The sequence below is a fragment of the Orcinus orca genome, chromosome 5 (assembly GCF_937001465.1).
Source record: "Orcinus orca chromosome 5, mOrcOrc1.1, whole genome shotgun sequence".
NCBI classification, from domain to species: domain Eukaryota; kingdom Metazoa; phylum Chordata; class Mammalia; order Artiodactyla; family Delphinidae; genus Orcinus; species Orcinus orca.
Genome location: NC_064563.1, coordinates 135,757,358 through 135,779,066, shown reverse-complemented (window position 1 = coordinate 135,779,066; position 21,709 = coordinate 135,757,358). Strand labels below are relative to the sequence as shown.

Below are 21,709 nucleotides of genomic sequence, written 5' to 3'. Positions count from 1 at the left end.
CTTTTCATGATCTGTTTTGACTGTGTTGGCCCTTTTTTCTTCCTTATAAAAAAGGTCCAAGAGTCCACTGGTTCCACTAACATTTTAATGTCTTGACAGTCTATCCCAAGTCATCACTTATCCACAGTTGTGAAAATAAGCTTAAATCCTACTCTTGAAGGCTCTCCTGATTTTTCTTTATATTCAGTCTTTTTTTCCTCCTCTCCAGCTAAGTAAAAATCAGTGTGATCCCCGCCAGGCCACCACTTAAGCACTTTTAGATACGAGACTTAATGTTCCTAGACTCAGTTTCCTCATCTGTAAAATGATCCTGATAATTTCCTTCTCCCAGGATTATTGGGAAGATTATGAGTTTACACATGTAGAATGCATAGCATAAATCCTCAATAAGCATTAATCAGTATTCCTAGTAGTGGTTGAATTGTTTGTATACTGTAAGGGAATTGCATTTTTTAAAAATAAATTTATTTATTTATTTATTTTTGGCTGCATTGGGTCCTTGTTGCTGCGCGCGGGCTTCTCATTGCAGTGACTTCTCTTGTTGCCGAGCGTGGGCTCTAGGCGTGCAGGCTTCAGTAGTTGTGGTTCGCAGGCTCAGTAGTTGTGGCGCACAGGCTTAGTTGCTCAGCGACATGTGGAACCTTCCCGGACCAGGGCTCGAACCCATGTGCCTTGCATTGGCAGGCGGATTCTTAACCACTGCGCCACCAGGGAAGCCCGGGGAATCTCATTTTATACTTCCTTTAGAACTTCTCAGAATCCATCCATTTGGGCTGCATTTACCAAGGAGATGAGCACTCTGGTGATGTTCTTGTTTTAAAAGCATCTGCCTATCAATTTTTTAAAAATGTACTCTATTTAACTCCTCATTTTTTTGGTATAAATTATTTTGCCCCCGCACGTCATAAATGACATTAAAAGAACAGTCTCTCTTTCCTCTCTTTGGATTGTGAACCAACATTCTGTTCACTTACAAATGTTACAAATGTTGCAAATGTTGATTTTTGGAACCCATATGGGAGTCTCCACAAAGACTCAGAATATCATTAAAACTCAAGTGCCAGGATCTGTTATTAAAGTAAATGTGGTAAAAAAAAATATTCTCAGAGTTAAGTGACTTTCCTGGTGTTTTTCCCCCTCAGAAGTACTTTTTGTAGGTACTGTGTCAATCTTTAAGGAAAGGAGTTTATTGAATTTCCAGAGTTATCAACAATACTCAAAGCAAATATTTCCCCCAAATCAATGTATTCAAATTCTTATAAATTTATTTATTTATTATTTCTTTTTGGCTGTGTTGGGTCTTCGTTGTGCACGGGCTTTCTCTAGATGTGGCGAGCAGGGGCTACTCTTTCTTGCCGTGTGCGGGCTTCTCATTGCGGTGGCTTCTCTTGTTGCGGAGCACAGGCTCTAGGCACGCGGGCTTCAGTAGTCGTGGCACACAGGCTCAGTAGTTATGGCTCGTAGGCTCTAGAGCACAGGCTCAGTAGTTGTGGCGCACGGGCTTAGTTACTCCGTGACATGTGGAATCTTCCCGGACCAGGGATCAAACCCGTGTCCCCTGCATTGGCAGGCGGATTCTTAACCACTGCACCACCAGGGAAGTCGTCAAATTCTTAGAAGAGATAATTTATGCATGAAAATCTTGCTTCTCTACCACTCAGTGTATTGCCAGAAGATTTAAGTTAAAGCTCGTTGTAGCTTATAATATATAGGATGTACTCTATGCATGTAAATATTATTTTTTGCTCCAGTAGCTGCTATAATTTAAAGGTTGTGTGTGATGTGAGTTTGAGAAGGTTGCTGAGCTCTCTCTTGTGGGGCAGCCCTACCTTCATTAAAATGCTTCCTGACACTCCTTTCTGTTCCATGCCCTGCCCTGTTCATTCCTTCCATCTACATAATGTTTTCATATTCTCTTTTCTTCCTTTCACTCTCTCTAGCTATAAAAACTTTCCCCTCGGAAGGAATGCAGTTACTAGTATCTGGCAGAATTCTATAGGAAAAGGCCACCTATCTATCGTCCAATGGACCAACGTTGGAATTTCCACTCAGCTACTTCTAAGAATTTGGGCAACATCATTGACCTCTCTGAGCTTCAGTTTGTTGTCTGTAAAAGGGGCCTCCTATTATCTGTGGATTCAGTGAATGGTTCATACTGATAAGGCGCAAGTTTACTTCTCTGAAAGGTATGTGTTTCTCGAGAAATAATTAAAAATCAACATCTAACAGTGGATTTTGGCGTTATTATTCAGCTGGGTAGGGAATGTATTTTGTGAACGAGGGGAGTCTTCTTAGAACCCCTGAAATCACTTTATTTCTGTTTTCCTACTGTTTGCAAGGGCTCTGACATTACATGCTGAGTGATAGGTGCTAATGATAACTTTTATTGATCCATCTTTTACGTTCCAAGTCAAGTATGTGCTTTTGCATATTATTACATTTAATTGTCATTGGTCACTTGGGGGTAGGATGGTGGTGGTACAGTGTTACTAGGAACAATCACTAGAACTGACTTCTTACCATTTACAGATGAGAAATTGAAGTTTAGTGATGTTGAGAGACTCACCCCATAGTCTTCCTGGCCCTTGAGGCTAATTTCTCAGTCACTGTTCAATCCTCTCTTTCCCTGTGAAGAGGTAGACAGAGATAATTAGACTGCTGAGTCAAAAATAGGGTGTCCCATCCACCGCCCCCACCCCCCGCCCCTGTCTCCCCAGTCCAAGAACTGCCCTTTGTGCACTGCTACACTCCAACACGGAGGAAATGGACCTGTTCTGAAATTGATCCATAGACCCAGGTGTGGGAGGATGAGTCTTTTAAGAAATTACTAAGTTGACTCAAACATAATGATAAACCACCTCCCATGGCTGTTTGGGCCAAAATCTGTGTCCCAAGTTACCGGGAACCTTGGTGGACATTTTTGGAGTGATTTCACTTCCATGTTTAAAGCTTCTGTCTTTCACTGGGTGGTGTCATTAAAGAGAAAACACTTTCTTAGTAATATCAGCTGTTCCCTAGGTGGGGTCCTTCCCCTTTTTAGAAAACTGGCAGCTCAATTCAGGGCCTCCTGTCTCGCTTTGGAGGATATTAATTCCCCAGAGTGAGCAATTTTTGACCCTGTTCCTCTCTGTGCACCAACAAAGCAGTGTCAGAAAACATTTCGTGACAGTGAAGACACTGGGCAAGGGAATGCAGGTTTTCCTCCTTGGTTCCAGCACCAGCGTAAGACGGTTCATGATTTACATATTGTGAGTCCTGCCAAGCCGATGCAGGTGTTGCTGACTTGTGAAGACATGTCGACTCTCCTTTCTCTAAAGAAAGGTTGAGATGCGGTCCTTTGTCATAGGGATCCTGCTGTGCCAGTCACCGAGCTACACGTCAGTGTCTAAAAATACAGATTACACTGTGCTATAGAAGTAAACATTTTGCCGTACTGCCTTGAATAGGTTTTCTTTCAATGAATTTCGTCCTCCTTCCTGCTCACATCCCACGTTGCTGGGTAGCCCTTCCTTTAGGGTTGCTGGCTGTGATCATGAGATCATCTTAGTTGGCTTTGCCTTTTTGGTGTCAGTAAATTGTTAGGAGAGAACACAGTCGCTGGGAGTTTCCACGTGGGAGTGGTTAACTTCTACTTCTGAAAGGTAGCTAGTAAGGCTGGGTTTTCAGGAATCCAGTATGTCTCAGTTGTAAGTCTGTGAAATTAAGTTCACTTCCATGATGGTAAATTTCGAAGGATTTTTTTGGAGCTGGTAGCTTTGTGACCACCCAGAAGATTCTCACCGAAGTTCTTTAACCCAAGGCAGTTTTTTGTCTAGATAGGCTGACCCCTTTAACATACAACCCCAGATTTCAGTGGCTTCGTATACTCGGAGGTTTATGATGGCCCTCGTCAATCTATTGCAGGTTCTCTTTCTTCACAAGGTCATCCAGGGACCCAAGGCTGCTCCACCTGCTTGGCTTCTGGCTTCTCTGCATTTGATGTGTAGGGAAGAGAAGAGGCACCCCCCGGAGGGTCTCAGGGGAGGTGTCAGGGCTAGATTCTGGAAGTGGCCAACATTATATGAGTTTGTATTCCATTGGCCGTGACACAGGCACGTGGCCTCCGCATAGGTTTTTTGTCTGGGCTGGGAAGCTACATTTCCTCACTTCCCAGGTGAAAAAGGAATAAATTTAACATCACAATTTCATGTTATAAACTTAATCTTAAGCGTTTCTGAAGGTGAGGTGTGTCTATTAGGAAGACCTTGACAGGGGATTGACTTGGTAGCTCGTTATTTGATCTGAATTCCGGATTTATTTTTACCTTAGGTGTTCATGAGCTTCCCGCGAATGGGGAAGAAGGGAATTTTTTTTTTCTTTAAGTGCTGCACTGGGGACTTTGCTTTTTTGCCTGATGATGTATTTATAACCTGTGTAAAGATCCAAAATTAACGTCTGGTCATGCATGATGCATTCTAGTTATAATCAGATTTGGGTTTTTCAGATGGTTCCTCTGTGGATCTGTGCTAACTTCAGAGATTATTCCCTGATGTCTGTCTTTGTACCTCACCTTGCCCTGAGTTTCAGGGTTAGAAGGCCACGTCATCGAGTTTCCTCGTTTGAGCAGCAGCTCTCTTGACTTTCAGGAGGATCCCAGCCAGACTTTCCTATCCAGGAGTGTGGAATTCCAGCCGTGTGATTTTTTTCCACCTAAGACATGTTTTCCCCTATAAATTCCAAAGCTTTTCATCTTTAATAATAATTTTGGAAGCATTTAAAACATTTCATACTTTCTCAGTCATCTTCAACAGAGTATGTGGAGCATAATTTAATCTGTAGTCAGTTTTTTCTTTCTTTCTTTTTTTTTTCTGTCCAGCTGAGATTTGGTCAAGTAGAAGTTATTGAGGTTGGAAGGCCCAGAAAGGCTGAGGCCATGAAGCTAATTGCACTGTTCTTCTCATGTTGCTTCATTTCCTCCTGTCACATCTGGTGTGGTATTCTGTCCCTTCTTCCTCCTTCCCATCAGCCACTGGTCCCTTGAACTCTCTGCCTTTGGTTTACTGTTGGCTGTCACACCAGATAACTCAGTGTGTTAAATCAAGAATCAATAGGTTCTAAATGAGGACTTACAACAGAGAGACTCCCGCTACTGACAGAGTCAAGTTCACACTCCTCATCTCGTGGTCTACAGCCTTTGGCAGCTGGCTAGTCTGGTCCTGGCTGGTTGCACAAATTGCAGCCACCCCACGCTCATCACACACACACTGCACCCTCTTTCTGAGCCACACCAAGTTATAATCCTCATAAACCATATCATTGTAATAAATATCAATGAATGTTAATTGAGTATTTACTATGTGCCAGGGTCTTTTGTAGAATATATTGAAGCATGAAACCTTCCCAGAGACCAAGGCATTTAGACTATATTGAATGTAGATCAAATTCTCAAATATTTAAAATAGTTAAATATTGTGTTATTAATATATACTATTACATATCACATATTTATAATTTAATAATTAAGTATAGATTAAATGTTACCTATATAGGTGCGTGTGGAATACATTAAAGCGTTTAACCATATCAAGGACGGGCTGGGTAATGTTATTCTCTCCCTTTTACAAACGGAGAAAGGAAATGCAGAGGTTACATAACTTACCCAAGGTCACACGGCTAGGGGGCGCCAGAGCAACCCATTGTGTAGTGCTGACTGCCTGAAGTAGCTAAACTCCCATGGGTGAATTTTCCTCCCCAGCCCTTTATTCTACTTGGGGGAGCCCCTTATTTCTATGCTCAAAATTCAGTGGAGACTCAACATCTTCCTGTAACTTGCCCCTCTTCTCATGCTGTCTCTTTCCTGAACAGAAGCAAATCTGTGCTCAGAAATGAGATCATTACACATTCCATCTATCTGCAAGCCCCCGTCTCTGCTAGACTGGAGCTCCTCGAGGACAGGGCCAGGGCTGGGGAGGCCTTTGTTCAATGCTGGTGGAATTGATCAGCATGAGAGATTATCATGCCAGCTTCCCATTTTCCAGATGACAAAACCGAGGCTCAGTGTGGTTGCATCGCAGAGCTGTCTGGGAGGATCTGGGACTAGTACCGTTGTTTTCCGAGTCTGTGGCAATTGGACTTTGAAAGCAGAACACTCGGCAGTTATTTTGGTCTGGTTCCTTAGTTCCTGGCAGTGTTCTGGCTGGCGGGAGGTGTTCCTGAGTGTACCATGCGCTTAACATGCACTTGGAGTGATAACAACAGTTGTAGGAGTGGCTTGGCATGAAAAGACAGAGCAGGGCCCTGAGTTTACACCAACCTGCTGACTGAGGGTTCAGATATTCTGGTGAGGACAGAAGGGCACATGAACACGTGTGGCTAAAGGGATTTTGTTTGATTTTTTCCTAAGATGAAACTAGCGAATTTTATACATCCTTTCATTCCTCCTCATATGTAATGTAGCAAATCACTTGCTAAATTATGTCTCCTTGTACAAATGATCCATAACTGTTCTGTCCCTGTGTATGTAACTTAGAATAAACAAACAATCAGACTTCAAATTTTGTTTTTAATTTGAGATTGTCACAAACTTTGGGAAAAGTTGGCACTATCGTATAAAGAATGTTGTTTTCTCTCAGTCATTTGGGAGTACATTGCTATTACCCCCAGGCATGAGTGTTTTTTTTCCTATAAGCAAGGGCACTCTACTACACAACCACCCTACAGGGCTCAAAATCATGAAATGAGCTGATACATTACCGTCAGCTCCACATCACACCCTCTTCCACTCTTGTCATTTGTCCCCAGCACCATTTCAAGTAACAGGTGTTTCCAGTTAGCAGCATGTGATGCCTTGAGTTGTCATGTGTCTTCAGATGCCTTCAGTCGGGAACAGCTCCCCCATCTTGGTGCTCATGACTTTGACTCTGTTGAAGAGCCCAGGCCAGTTATTTTGTTGCACGTCCGTCAGTTTGGCTTTGCTTGAGGCTTTCTCGAGATCAGATCCACATTCCACACCATTGGCAGACACACTAAATGGTGATGGTGTGTCCTTCCCACTGTGTCTTCCCTGGGAACTCCCAACGTGGACCCACCCCATTTCGGATGATAGTCACTCACCGTAGTCTCTTGGTTAAGATGGCATCTGCCAGCCTTCCCTGCTAGGAAGTTATTCTTTTCCCCTTTGTTAGTAAACTTTTTTTTTTTTTTCTGCGGTACGCGGGCCTCTCACTGTTGCGGACTCTCCCGCTGCAGAGCACAGGCTCCAGACGCCCAGGCTTAGCGGCTATGGCTCACGGGCCCAGCCGCTCCGTGGCATGTGGGATCTTCCCGGACCGGGGCACGAACCCGTGTCCCCTGCATCGGCAGGCGGACTCTCAACCACTGCGCCACCAGGGAAGCCCAGTAAACGTTTTATAGAGAGACTTTGAAACGGTGTCGAACCCCTATTTCTCAACAAACTTCGAGTTTACTTATTTATAGCTATATGGACTCATGGTTTCCTATTTTAGTCAATGGTTATACTGTGTTAGTGGTAGTATTTATTTTGATAACTCAGGTCCTCCCTGATTGGACCTGTGGGGGTCCCTTCAGGAGGGCTCCTCTGTGCTCTTCTGTCCAGCATTCCTCACTCTGGCTGGACTCTGATTAACCCTGGATCCTTCCCTTTGTGGGTGCCACCCCTACCCTGCTTGGGCTCTGGCACGCCTGTGCCAGGCCACTCCCGTGAGTGGATACCCTCCCCACTGTAGTTTTTAAAAAACTCATGTTTTTTTTTAAAAATGCATACTTCTGGAGAGGGTGTGGAGGAAAGGGAACCCTCCTACACTGTTGGTGGGAATGTAAATTGGTACAGCCACTATGGAGAACAGTATGGAGGTTCCTCAAATACCTAAAAATAGAGTTGCCAGATGATCCAGCAATCCCACTCCTGGGCATATACCCAGACAAAACTATAATTCAAAAAGATACATGCACCCCTATGTTCATAGCAGCACTATTCACAATAGCCAAGGCATGGAAATGATCTAAATGCCCATCAACAGATGAATGGATAAAGAAGATGTGGTAATATACATATATATATATATATATATATACACATAGATATACAATGGAATATTAGTCATTAAGAAGAATGAAATAATGCCATCTGCAGCAACGTGGATGGACCTAGAGATTATCATACTAATTGTAGTAAGTCAGAAAGAGAAAGACATATATGATACTGCTTATATATGGAATCTAAAAAAAAGGGTACAAATGAACTTATCTACAAAACAGAAACAGACTCACAGACATAGAGAATAGACTTGTGATTGCCAAGGGGGTGGGGATTAGGGATGGATTGGGAGTTTGGGGTTAGCAGGTGCAAACTATTATGTAGAGGATGGATAAACAACAAGGTCCTGCTGTACAACACAGGGAACTATATTCGATATTCTGTGATAAACCATAATGGAAAAGAATATGAAAAAGACTGTATATGTATATATGTATAACTGAGTCACTCTGCTTTACAGCAGAAATTAACGCAACATTGTAAATCAACTATACTTCAATAAAATTTAAAAGAAAGTATATTTCACATTATCTTGGGGTCAGTATACTATAGACATATTAATGAAGGTTTTAAGATTGCCAATAAACACTTGAAAGAATGCTCAACATCATTAATCATTAGAGAAATGCAAATCAAAACTACAATGAGATATCATCTCACACCGGTCAGAATGGCCATCATGAAAAAATCTACAAACAATGCTGGAGAGGGTGTGGAGAAAAGGGAACACTCTCGCACTGCTGGTGGGAATGTGAATTCGTACAGCCACTATGGAGGACAGTATGGAGGTTCCTCAAAAAGCTACAAATAGAACTACCATAGAACCCAGCAATCCCACTACAGGGCATATACCCTGAGAAAACCACAATTCAAAAAGAGTCATGTGCCAAAATGTTTATTGCAGCTCTATTTACAATAGCCTGGAGATGGAAACAAGCTAAGTGTCCATCATCGGATGAATGGATAAAGAAGATGTGGCACATATATACGATGGAATATTACTCAGTCATAAAAACAAACGAAATTGAGTTATTTGTAGTGAGGTGGATGGACCTAGAGTCTGTCATACAGAGTGAAGTACGTCAGAAAGAGAAAGACAAATACAGTATGCTAACACATATATATGGAATCTAAAAAAAAAAATGTCATGAAGAACCTAGGGGTAAGACAGGAATAAAGACACAGACCTACTAGAGAATGGACTTCAGGATATGGGGAGGGGGAAGGGTAAGCTAGGACAAAGTGAGAGAGTGGCATGGACATATATACACTACCAAATGTAAAACCGGTAGCTAGTGGGAGGCAGCCACATAGCACAGGGAGATCAGCTCAGTGCTTTGTGACTGCCTAGAGGGTGGGAGGGAGGGAGATGCAAGAGGGTCGGTATATGGGGATATATGTATATGTATGGCTGATTCACTTCGTTATACAGCAGAAACTAACACACCATTGTAAAGCAATTATACTCCAATAAAGATGTTTAAAAAAAAAATGAAGGTTTTAGGGGAGAACTGGTTTTGTTCCTCAACTGAAAAAACCCCAACGAAGCCCGTTTAGAATTTGTAGCCGGTATGGAGGGGAGCTTCTGTGCTCCAGGCACATTTTTTTTTTTTTTTTTTTTGCGGTAGGCGGGCCTCTCATCGTTGTGGCTCCTCCCGCTGCGGAGCTCCGGACGCGCAGGCTCAGCGGCCATGGCTCACGGGCCCAGCCGGTCCGCGGCATGTGGGATCTTCCCGGACCGGGGCACGAACCCGTGTCCCCTGCATCGGCAGGCGGACTCTCAACCACCAGGCGCCACCAGGGAAGCCCCCAGGGAAGCCCCCAGGCACATTCTTAAACAAATTACTAAAAGACTTAGGAGAAGTTCAGTCATGTTAAAAACCCAAGGTTTGAAATTGCTGTCATCACTTTCTTCTCCACAACTGGGTTGTGGAGTAAAAAGATTTGCAAGGTGATAGAAGGGCATCTGCTCAAGGAGAGTTGGGTTGGGAGGAAGGGCGGCTCACAGGAACCTGCGAGGATTACTTTTTAACTGTTCCTCGTGGTTCTGGAAGGGAGGGGAAAAGGTGAGAACCACTTTTATTTATTTATTTATTTTTAATTGTCTGTGCTCATCTCTCCTTCCTCCCCTTTCCTCTTCTTTCCCGTCCTTATCCATGCTGCCCAATCTTGTGCCCCAAACACTCATTCATCACCACTTACATCTCTATATGACTAACTCAGATTTGCCGCTCTCAAAATCATCAACTACAATTCTTGGCCCCAAATTTAATTTTTAAAAATTGTTTATAGATAGATTTTTTTTTTAAAGAAAGATTTTAGTGAAACAGTGATCATAGTGAACATGTTCAGTGGCACATCCTTGTTAAGAAAAAAAATATAAAATGTATACTGTTGGGACTTCCCTGGCGGTCCAGTGGTTAAGACTCCCTGCTCCCAATGCACGGGGCAAGGGTTGGATCCCTGGTCTGGGAACTGAGATCTGGCATGCCACGTGGCCAAAAAAATAAATAAAGGAAAACCCTTCTCAACAACTGATCAGTCTATTAGAAGAAACATTAAGAGGGAAAAAGAAAACTGTGTTTAAAAATAAATAATTAAAAAAATAAAATTTATACTATTTACTTTATAAATATGTCTTCTCTGCCCCCTTCTCTCTCTCCCTCCCCCTCCCTCCCTCCCTCCCTCCCTCTCTCTCTCTGTCTCTTTCTCTCTCTCTCTCTCTCTTGCCAGGCAGTTTCTTTTTTTTCTTTTTTTTTTACATCTTTATTGGAGTATAATTGCTTTACAATGGTGTGTTAGTTTCTGCTTTATAACAAAGTGAATCAGTTATACATATACATATGTTCCCATATCTGTTCCCTCTTGCGTCTCCCTCCCTCCAACCCTCCGTATCCCACCCCTCTAGGTGGTCACAAAGCACCGAGCTGATCTCCCTGTGCTATGCAGCTGCTTCCCACTAGCTATCTACCTTACGTTTGGTAGTGTATATATGTCCATGCCTCTCTCTCGCTTTGTTACAGCTTACCCTTCCCCCTCCCCATATCCTCAAGTCCATTCTCTAGTAGGTCTGTGTCTTTATTCCTGTCTTACCCCTAGGTTCTTCATGACATTTTTTAAGATTGGGATTTAGTCGGTATATACCTGATTCCTTTTGGACCCTAAGCTTCCAAGATTTCCTTTCTTTTTTCCCGTCCTCTCTGTTTTTCTTCACTCCACAGGCTGCTGTTATTTCTGTGGTTGCTGTTTTTCATTTTTCATACCTCTGGTACCAACTTAGGAAACCTTTAGGTTGGCTTGGAGTTTCTGAGGAAATTGAAAAAAAAGGACCTTTTCTTTGCTTTAGGAGTAAATAGAATATATGAATGTATCTGTAGCTTTCACAGCCAAATAGAGGCCAAAACTCTCAGGAACCCCACCAAGCAAGTGTCTTACATTTTATTGCTTTTGGTGAGCCATACCTTGGGATAGAGTTTCATACATATTCACTATATCATTTGCTTTTGGCTTTATCTTAGTCATTCTTCCCCAAAGAGTGTTTTTTTTTAAGGTCTTTTTTGTTTTAACAATTATAAATCATTTTGATGCTGATAACTGGGAAGGCAGTGCCATGCTGCTCTATAATCCAGAAGTTACTTAAAATTGACTGTGGATAGTATTGGGGGAGAGTTTTGCAAGATATTTGACATCTCAACTATATGTTGAATAACACTGTTTTTATTCTCTGAGTCTTATATCCCACCTGGATAGCAGGGGCAGGTCAACGGCATATGTCTGGCATACTTTGATGAACTTACCTAGAGGATAATTCCTATCTGAGCTTCCTCTTTATGCTTCTCAGTTCTAACTGTGTCCTGATTTAATGCCCTTGTCTGTATTCCATAGTTATAAGGGTTGTATAATAAGAGTCTAGAGAAGAATAAGAAATGGAACCCAGGGTTTTTATTGTATAGTTTTAAATTCCACTCTATTAATCTAGCTCTTGAGGCCCTGTAGGAGCAGGCCACTCGTCTCCAGGCCTGGGCTTGTGGGGTCAGAGTTGATGGGCCACCTCGACCTCTTCCCAACCTTAAGCACTAAGCACCGTGTCTCAGCTGTAATAGCTGTTGTTTACGCTTGATAACAAAAAGTGATCACGTCATGTAATCGCACTCTGTAGAGGAACTCTGCCCTAAAATTCACAATTCAGATCTGACCTTTCTGTCTCTTCCATCCGTAACTGGGGGTTTCTACTCAAACATATGAGTCATATTTTTGGTGCTGGCTTTTCTGAGTCAGTTTAACAGCCAACACATTTTATTATTGGCACCTCCTACCATGAGATAGCAGGTATTTGGTTTTTATCCCTCAAAACTGTGACCTAAATAGTATATCTATATTTTATTTTTAGTTTATTTATATTTAGTAAGTCTGATTTGCTTTGTGCATTCCTGAAAAGTTCTGGGGCAAAAAATAAATAATGTTTTGCCATTGGCAATATTCTTTCCAAGACACTGAAATTTTTGTCTCTGGTTATCTTCAATCAGCATGGTTACTTATATTTAGAAGATGCATGTGCTGTGACTTTAATTTGGGTAGCAATAATCTTTTCAAAAAGCTTGCAAAGGCATACAAGAGCGAGAGAATGGGTGTATTATTTTACAAGGCGGTGGTCTTTTGGGTTGTCACTTCTCATCTTTATGCTTCATCATTGAAGAGGGATACCAGATACCCCTAGTGACTATTGTTATGTGCCGTGCCTTACTACTCCATTTGAAGGCTTCATGTGTTTTGTTTTCACTGTAATCAGTAAGGAAAAAGATTTCATACATTCAGGCACTGATTTCACTAATTTTTTTTTCTTACTTGCTTTTTTGGGAAAGCTTCTAATTGTGGTGCAAGAGCCTGGAGATTATGGTTACTAATCAATATTTAGATGTAATGAAAGATTGCATATTCCCCCCCCCCCAGGGTATCATTTATGGTGTCATATCTTATGTTTAAGTCTTTAAGCCATTTTGAGTGTATTTTTGTGTATGGTGTGAGGGAGTGTTCTAACTTCATTGATTTACATGTGGCTGTCCAGCTTTCCCAACACCACTTGCCAAAGAGACTGTCTTTTCTCCATTGTGTATTCTTGCTTCCTTTGTTGAAGATTATTTGACTGTAGATTGTGGGTTTATTTCTGGGCTCTCTATTCCATTGATCCATATTTCTGTTTTTGTGCCAATACCGTGCTGTTTTGATTACTGTAGCTTTGTAGTATATTCTGAAGTCTGTCCTCCAGGATATCATTTATTGATTACTTCCATGGCTCAGACAGTGGCCTCGGTGATTTCCAATGGATTGTCCTGTTTACCCATATTATTCTCATTCTACCAGTGAGGAAACTGAGCCTTCATGATGTGAAGTAATGGTCCCGGTGATTTGGGTATTAAGTAGCTTCAAAATTTCCACCCAGTTCTGTCTGTCTCCACCATCCATCCTCTGAGCACTAATCTCTTAGTCCTGACTACTTGATGGCTAGTGACATAATGAAATGCAGCTGAGTTTGAGATGACTGTGGTCTGGGAACAGCCCTTATTTTGGTTGATGCTGTTGGGTGTCTTTCACAGTTGCTCAAGCCCTGTTCATTATCTGTTTCAGATTTCATTTTGAGATTAATTAATTAACCCTTAAGGGCTTTTCCCATTGTGTCAAGTTCAATAAAAAGAAGCTGACAAACTCCCATTAGAAATTGAACATATGTAACAAACAAACAGCACAAGCCTCGACAGGAACTAACAGTTGGCAGGCTTAGTGTTTGCTCCACTGAAGCCTGGGCCAATGTCAGCAGTTAATTGCATTCTCAGAAATATCATGGAAGCAGGGGAGGGTGGTGGGGTAGTCACATGGCCAGGTTTACTCCTGGAAAGCCAGGGCTGTGTTTTCCTTCATTCTGAAAGGCATGGAGAAGATTTAGTTTTGATTACATCCCAGAGGGAGATATCAAGGTCTTTCTGAGAATTAAATATGCATAACGTATTACAAGTTAATTTTGAATAGTTCATTTCTGTGTCTTAAAGGTTTGGGGATACACTGTATTAAAAACACAATATAAAAACAACAAACCTATGATTAGAAATGTCATTTCATGGCTGTTGATGTTTTTGTTTTAATGAGTAGGAAGAAGCCATTAATGGGATACATTAAACTCCAAATTGAAGTATTGTTGCTGTATAAAATCACCTGTAAAACCTGTATTCCTTTTCACCCTGCACTTCTTTCTTCTGATATATTTGTTTAATACAGAGTAAAATATTTGTTTCTTTCTCTGACTCATTTATACCAGAATTTATAAAAAAGATTTCGGGGGCATGTATACCATTATGCTTTTTATTTTTTTTAAAGCTTGTATTCCAGTAGTCACATATACACATAGATATGTATGCATATACACACCACCCCTCACACACATATACATGAGCCCTAAATGGATCAGATTTGATCCATGTCCAGTGAGTAAGAATTCTAAGAGCCAAGGATGATGCCAGGTTAGTCATTATTATCTTTCTCATGGTCTGTGTTGTACTTTTGTGGTTGATGGAAAGATCTGGATGAGTGAAGATCTAGGAAATTGGAGAGGGAAGATTACCAGATGAGGATAGTGCTGGTCATGATATTGATACTTGGAGTTGCCAATTAATTTAACAGCTTGATTACTTGGCTCTTTCTTCTGCAAGGAGAGGCTGAATCTATGTAAATGAGTACCTTTCATTAGATGAGTTCGTACAGTAGTAACCCATCAAATACTTTCTCACAGGCTGTTCACAGATATTCTGCAAAATAAAGTTGCACAATTAAGAAAGTTTGGAAAACACTGGATTAAATAAAGTGAAATCCATTTCTTGACTGCAAGAGTTGGAATTCCCAACTCTGATCACAGAATGCATATTCCTTAAAGTATTTAGAAACATTCCCTGTATATCTCCAGAATGTGTACAAATGTTGGAAGAGAGTGTGGGGTTGAGAATTGAGTACATGTATGAGTACACTCTTCCACCCACTCAACAAGAGACATGTCACTTAGAAAGAAACAAGTGTGAGAGTTTATACATATGCCTTTCCTCCAAGTTGCTGAGATCATTAAATGATCTAACTTATATAGAAATGATTTTCAAATTTTGAAGCACTCTGAAAACATTAGTTATTAATAAACCCTCTACTTTTTAAATTGTGGTATTATATACATAACATAAAATTTACCATTTTAACCATTTTTAGGTGTACAGTTCAATGACATTAAATATATTCACATTGTTTTGCAACCATTGCCACCATCCATCTCCAGAACTTCTTTCTTCCCAACCTGAAACTCTATGCCCATTAAACACTGACTCCCCCTTTCCCCCACCCCCTGGCAACCACCATGCTACTTTCTCTCTCAATGACTATTCTAGGTACCTCATATAAGTGGAATTGTACAGTATTTGTCCTATTTCACTCGGAATAATATCTTCAAGTATATCCTATGATTTTTTATGATGTGGGATTTTAATTTATTTTCTTAATTCACTCACCCCTGGTGCCATTTTTTTTTTTTTTTTTTTTTTTTTTTTGCGATAACGCGGGCCTCTCACTGTTGTGGCCTCTCCCGTTGCGGAGTCCGGACGCGCAGGCTCAGCGGCCATGGCTCACCGGCCCAGCCACTCCGGGGCATGTGGGATCTTCCCGGACCGGGGCACGAACCCGCGTCCCCTGCATCGGCAGGCGGACTCTCAACCACTGCGCCACCAGGGAAGCCCCCCCCCCCCCCGGTGCCGTTCTTTTAACACATAGCACAGTGACAGAGAGTGCACGTATTCCTAGTGTTCTTCTAGAATAGCCCTGAATAGGCAGTACCCACAATTTTAGGAGAGGAGCTTTTATGGATGTGCCTTTGAGAAAAGCTGATCAAGAATCTAGTCCATCCGTGAAGGAATCAAAAGGTACAAATTTCCAGTTATAAGATAAGTACTAAGGAAATAATGTACTCCATGATGTATATATTTATCTCTGCTGCACATTATATAGGAAAGTTATTAAGAGGGTAAATCCTCAGAGTTCTCATCACAAGGAAACATTTTTTCTATTTCTTTAATTTTGTACCTGTACGAGATGATGGATGGTCACTAAACTTACCGTGATCGTTTCAAGATGTATGTAAGTCAAATCATTTTGCTGTACACCTGGTACTTACACGGTGCTCTATGTCAATTATATCTTAATAAAACTGGAAGAAAAATGCATTTTAAAAAATTAAAAAAAAAAAAGAATCTAGTCCATCCTCAAATTAGAACTAAAGTGACCCAGAGCTCTCCCTGACAAGCAGACATACTTCGTTTCTTCTTGAATCAGTGTTTGAAATAGTAGAGACCTCAGTTTCAACCCCTAAGTATTCGTTATTATCTAGATGCTTTATGCACAAGATTTTTTAAATTTTATATTTCATCATTTTTACCTGTCTTAAAATGGTGGCTCTTGATATGGGGCTCTTTTGGGGAAATCCTCTGTAACTTTCAGGATGAAAAAAATCATCCATTTCAAAATTAAATAGCCTAAAATTTGAAATGACCTGTTCTTATTTATTAAAGCCTTTGGAGTGTGTGTGTGTGTGTGTGTGTGTGTGTGTGTGTGTGTGTGTGTGTTTTAGAATGAATATTCTCCTCTATACCATGATTTTACAGCAAAATTATTTTCAAATACCCATTATTAATCCCCAATATTAGAAATGTTTCCTTTTCTAAGGATTTTCAATATTCTGATTATAGATGAAATGGTGCCAAAATGATATTTTTTCCCTAAGTAATCATAACACATCGCTTAAAAATATCACAGTCAAATTAAACTGGCATCTTGTCCTATTGTGCATATTCTTGTAATCAAATGTATGTTTTTACCTTTGCCCTCTTTAGAGCATATTTTTTCATTGTAAATAGTATTAGCGGCATCAGCGTGCTTTAGCATTAAAATTTTCATTAAAATACTAAAATGGTAAATTTTAGTATTCCTTTTTCATAGCACTCTGAGCTCATCATAGACAACCTGATTGCTCTTAGGTCTTTTACTGCATTTTTGGGGTCCTTGTCTCATCTTACCTCCCCACCCCCGAGATCCTTAAGACGCTTTAAGGTGCCTTGAGCCTTCTCTATCTTAGCATCCCCAGGGAATCTTGGACTGCGCCAGCCACAGAGAAGATTCTCAGCACACATTGAGATTGAATTGGGTTGAGTTGAATTCAGATTTAGGTCTGGAAGCAAAAATTGAAGGGATTTTCTTTTTTTTAGATGAAAAACGTCAGGATCTTATTTACCTTTATGGAGAACCACGCCGAGCTGGTACAGCACAGATGGCAGCCTGTTCCTGTGAGTGTGGGGATGGAGTGAGAGAAACAGAACAAAACAGGTGGCTTTAGAGCTGGCACCCTGGTGCCAACATTAGCTTGGGCCGCACTTCCCTGTGCTTGTGTGAGTGAGGCATCGGCAGAACCAGAAGGCTGATGTTATTTTGATCACGAGCTTTATTTAGTGAATACACTTGATTAGTCCCCCTCCTTCTTCTTCTGGATGCTATTTTGAATGGAAAATCACTACTGGAAAAACAAATCCCTACACTGATGATGTACACAGTACCTTTTTTCTCCCCGTCACATACCACACCCAGCTTTGGGCTCCTTATTCTACGTTTCGAAAGTGCTTACTACATGCTGGATTTTACTGAGGAAGCATCCGAAGCCATAGAGAAATGAAATGATTTGTCCCAAGTTAACAAGTTTTCCTGGTGCTCAAAGAGGAATACCTATGGCCCCCCCACTGGGTGTGTTCTTTGGTTTGGTCCTTGAAAATTCAAGTTCCCTGCCCTGGAGAGAAGCAGAATTAGAACTCCTGAGCCAAATCTCTCTGCTTGTTTTCTGTCAAGGTGAATATTTTCAGAAAGGGGTACACTTAGGGCTTGGGAGGGCTGTGCTCATACCCAAGGCTTCCAAGGGGTGGTTTGGTTTAACTGTGGGCTTGTTGGTTCCAGCCAGCTGGGAGGAATTACTTCCCCAGTGTGATGCATTAGTCACGAGCAGAGTGTAGGAGGTGGTGAACCATCAGACACCCCGACACCCTGCCCCCCCTGCTGGGGGGTCAATTTTAAGGTCAATTTTAAGCCCAGCTGCATCAGAATTGAGGACTTGCTGGGGATACCCCTACCCACACCCTGCTGTGTGCTTGAAATCTTGGCTTAGGTGGGAGAGGGTGGTGGTTTCAGATCCAAGGCTAGGGCAGAAATGGCGTCACAGGGAAGCTTATGTACCTAGGATGCATAATTTGTTCATGTGTGTGAGGGGTGGGGGCAGATTAAGCGGCGGGGCAGGAGTTGGCGTACCTGTGTTTTCCCATCTGCGCATATATATATATATATTTATATATATATTTATATATATATATATAAATATATATATATATTTATATAATATATATATATATATTTGCTGTACGCGGGCCTCTCACTGTTGTGGCCTCCGGCCACGCAGGCTCAGCGGCCATGGCTCACGGGTCCAGCCGCTCCGCGGCATGTGGGATCTTCCCGGACCGGGGCACGAACCCGTGTCCCCTGCATCGGCAGGCGGACTCTCAACCACTGCGCCACCAGGGAAGCCCTGCAAATATATTTTGATGCTGTTCTCCATGTTGAAGTAAAAGAGAGCCACAACTCTGAATGTTGTTGGCTACTAGGAGACTTAAGCTTGGAGGGATGCTTTTGTCTAGAAATATATGGCAAAGTTGACATCATGAAAGTCAGGCCACTCTCTCAGTGACCCCTTCATGACCTGAAGCCTGGGGTGACCAGGGACACCCCAAGTAGACCTTTCTTCAGAGCTCAAGTCAGGTGGACTTGTGGGCTGGTATTCAGTCTAGAACACCTGCTGGCTATTCAGTTGTAAACATTCTAGATGGGATACTTTTTTTTTTTTTTTTTTGGTACGCAGGCCTCTCACTCTTGTGGCCTCTCCTGTTGCGGAGCACAGGCTCCGGACGTCCAGGCTCAGCGGCCATGGCTCACATGGCCCAGCCGCTCCGTGGCACGTGGGATCTTCCTGGACTGGGGCACGAACCCGTGTCCCCTGCATCGGCAGGCGGACTCTCAACCACTGCGCCACCAGGGAAGCCCTGTATGGGAATACATTTTATTCTCTTTGTTCCTTTGGCTGATATTGACACCATTACTAGGTACTGGAGAAAAAGTCTACTGGGACATGGGATGGTTAATATTATATGTTAACTTGACTAGGCTGTGGTGCCCAGTAATTTGGTTAAATACTAGTCTAGAGGTGGCTGTGGGGTTTTCCTGTTTTGTTTTGTTTTTCGTATGTCAGGCACTCTTCATGTACTTTTTTTTTTTTATAATTTTTATTGGAGTATGGTTGATTTACTTTCTGCTGTACAGCAAAGTGAATCAGTTATACATATACATGTATCCACTCTTTTTTAGATTCTTTTCCCATATAAGCCATTACAGAGTACTGAGTAGAGTTGAGTTCCCTGTGCCTGCTATACAGTAGGTCCTTATTAGTTATCTATTTTAGGTATAGTAGTGTGTATATGTCAATCCCAATCTCCCAATCTATCCCTCCCCTGCTTTGCCCCCGGTAACCATAGTTTTATTTTCTACATCTGTGACTCTATTTCTGTTTTGTAAATAAGTTCATTTGTACTTTTTTCTTTTTAGATTCCACATATAAGTGATATCATATGATTATTTGTCTTTCTCTGACTTACGTCACTCAGTCTGACAGTCTCTAGTTGCATCCATGTTGCTGCAAATGGCATTATTTTGTTCTTTTTTATGACTGAGTAATATTCCATTGTATATATGTACGACATCTTCTTTATCCACTCCTCTGTTGATGGACACTTAGGTTGCTTCCATGTCTTGGTTATTGTAAATAGTGCTGCAGTGAACACTGGGGTGATGGTATCTTTTCGAATCATGGTTTTCTTCGGATATATGCCCAGGAGTGGGATTGCTGGATCATATGGTAGTCCGTCCGTCCTTCCTTCCTCCCTCCCTCCCTCCCTATATTTTTTAGATGTGATTTAGCATTTAAATCAGACATTGAGTAAAGCAGATTATCCCCCCATAATCTGAATGGGCCTCATTCAATCACTTGAAGGCCTTAAAAGTAGACTAAGGTCCTCTAGAAGGAAGCGATTCTACTCCAAATGACTTTGAACTCAAGACAGCAACATCAACTCTTCCCTGGGTCTCCAGTCTGCTGGTTTGCCCTGCAGATTATGGATTTGCCAGACCTTGCAATCTCATGAGCCAGTGCCTTGACATACTTATCCATCCATCCATCCGTCCATCCATGCATCCGTATCCTGTTGGTTTAGTTTCTCTGGAGAACCTTGACTAATACAGGGGCCATGTGCCGTGGAACCATGTGATAAAAAGTAATGAGCTGTGGTCCCTTCTTTCATGGAACTTGTGATCCTACAAGAGGAGATGGATTAAGACAGGTATTCAAATAACTGATAACTGTGGGGATTCAGAAGAGAAAAGTGATGAAGAATATCTTGGAAGAACAGAGCTTTGTAAAATTTTTCAATAAAACACTCCATAAAAAGGGAATTAATCTCTAACCACTCCATGTGCCGTTTTATTTTGGGGGGAAGATGGGTATTTCATCTTAGAAAATCATATACATTTAAAATTTTATTCCGTTATCAATCTGCACCAACACCCCTGCTCTCCTTAACCTTCTGACTAAATCTTTGAGTAAAACTGACTCTTCTGAAAGTTGTTCCTTTAGTCCTGTGGCTCTTGTCTCTGCTGGGTGTGCCAGGGGTGTTTGTACATCATCTAGCAGTGCAGGGGTTGACGTGGCGGCATTCTTGAAGGACACTGAATGTATCTTGAATGTGCATTAGTTTGGTTTTGCAGTGATGTATAACATTGAGTGGTTTGGGCAGAAAAGATGGATATTAGTGATGGGGATTAAAGGCAAAAAGACTTGCATTAAAAGGATTAAGAATAGGGGGACAGCGTAGATATAGAAGATACTTTAGGGACCTTGGAGAAAGAAAAGGGGAAGAAGAGGAAAATTTGGAAAGAAAGAAATGAACATGATGAAACCCTAACTAAATACCAATGAAGGATGTCTTCACACACGCTGCCTCACTTCATCTCCAGCACAGATCTACAAGGGGGATTTCCTATTTTGCAGTTGGAGAAAGTGGTCCCTAGGGATGGTAAGTGACTCACTCAAGGTCATGGGGACATTGAATGGCAGATGAAGACTAGCTCTGACTGCATCCAGACTCCCTGTTGCATTTATAAATCTGGCTGCCTTCTGGGAGGGATCATAAGTGTGGAATGTTTTGAGCCAGAATGGTGTGTCAAATTTGAGCAATCAGTGGGGTAGCCATATGTAGGTGTCCAGAGCAGCTTAGAAAGAGGGATTTGTGCTGAAGACCGAGCTTTAGGTAGATGACAGTGTGGAAGGAAGGAAGTAAGTTTGTTAAAGAGAAAAGTACTCCATCTGGAGAGCTAGATAGAAGGTTGTGGCGGAAACTACATTTGGGGTGAGAGATGCAGTTGAGAAGTATAAGGTCATGGATGGAATCCAAGGGGAGGGAGCATTTTTTTTGGAGTGGGGGCAGATTAGCAGGGTCAGATGCTGATGGGAGG

The 21,709-nt window shown here is 41.7% G+C and overlaps 1 protein-coding gene across 7 annotated transcripts in view; it reads left to right on the top strand.

Moving 5' to 3' along the window:
* TIAM1 (TIAM Rac1 associated GEF 1) overlaps positions 1 to 21,709 on the top strand; it is a 400,889-nt gene that overhangs the window by 219,683 nt on the left and 159,497 nt on the right. The window contains exon 2 of one of the 7 annotated variants that reach the window (XM_033418179.2): positions 17,320 to 17,397. The exons of 5 other annotated variants lie outside the window; for them this stretch is intronic. The gene's annotated coding sequence lies outside the window, so the exon portion shown is untranslated. Of the gene's footprint in view, positions 1 to 1,962; positions 2,187 to 17,319; positions 17,398 to 21,709 lie in introns of those variants that run through there. One more of the 7 variants, XM_033418180.2, reaches the window with a different exon arrangement.